Here is a 624-nt window from a genome sequence, read left to right as displayed (position 1 = left end):
TCTCAAGTTACATCGGAAGTGCGCGCATGCAACCGACAAGACCATGAAGAGTGCTGGCGTCGCTGGTGTGGACTGTCTTGCATCGAACAAACACCGATTGAGGACCGACCAGACGAAGTGGAGAATTGCAGCGCGAAGCGTGTGCCAAACGTCTTCAATAACGTCCTCGCACTACCTTCCACTGTCCCTGGACGACTGGTTTCTTCGCTATTGCTATCATGGTCCAAGTCAAATGAGATCGGAAAAGGGCGCCATCATGCTCTTGAAGTGTTCCCACAGCCGTGATGCGAGCGCACACCGAAGAACAAGTGCCGTTCCGTCTAGACAGCATTACACCCGTGCGGACGCAATATGTGATGCGTGGGTTCGACTGTTGCAGGAACCAAAACTGTGAACGTATCGGGAGGAGCCAAAACGCCAAACTGAATTACAAGTCTTCAAATACGGGGAGAAGAATCTGGCGAAGGTGTTTTCTCTAGCGTGTAAAAGTCTTAACTTCGTCTCCACCGACACTATGCGAGTGCAAGGACATCGGATGGGACTTGTTTGGCGCCTTCGGCTTCCACACAACCCAAAGAAGAGCTCTCCTAGGAATCGATGGTGTCAGACACAACTTCGAGCCGT

The sequence above is a fragment of the Plasmopara halstedii genome, assembly GCF_900000015.1.
Source record: "Plasmopara halstedii genome assembly, contig: Scaffold_672, whole genome shotgun sequence".
Lineage (NCBI taxonomy): Eukaryota > Oomycota > Peronosporomycetes > Peronosporales > Peronosporaceae > Plasmopara > Plasmopara halstedii.
Note: the sequence above shows the minus strand (reverse complement) of the source record.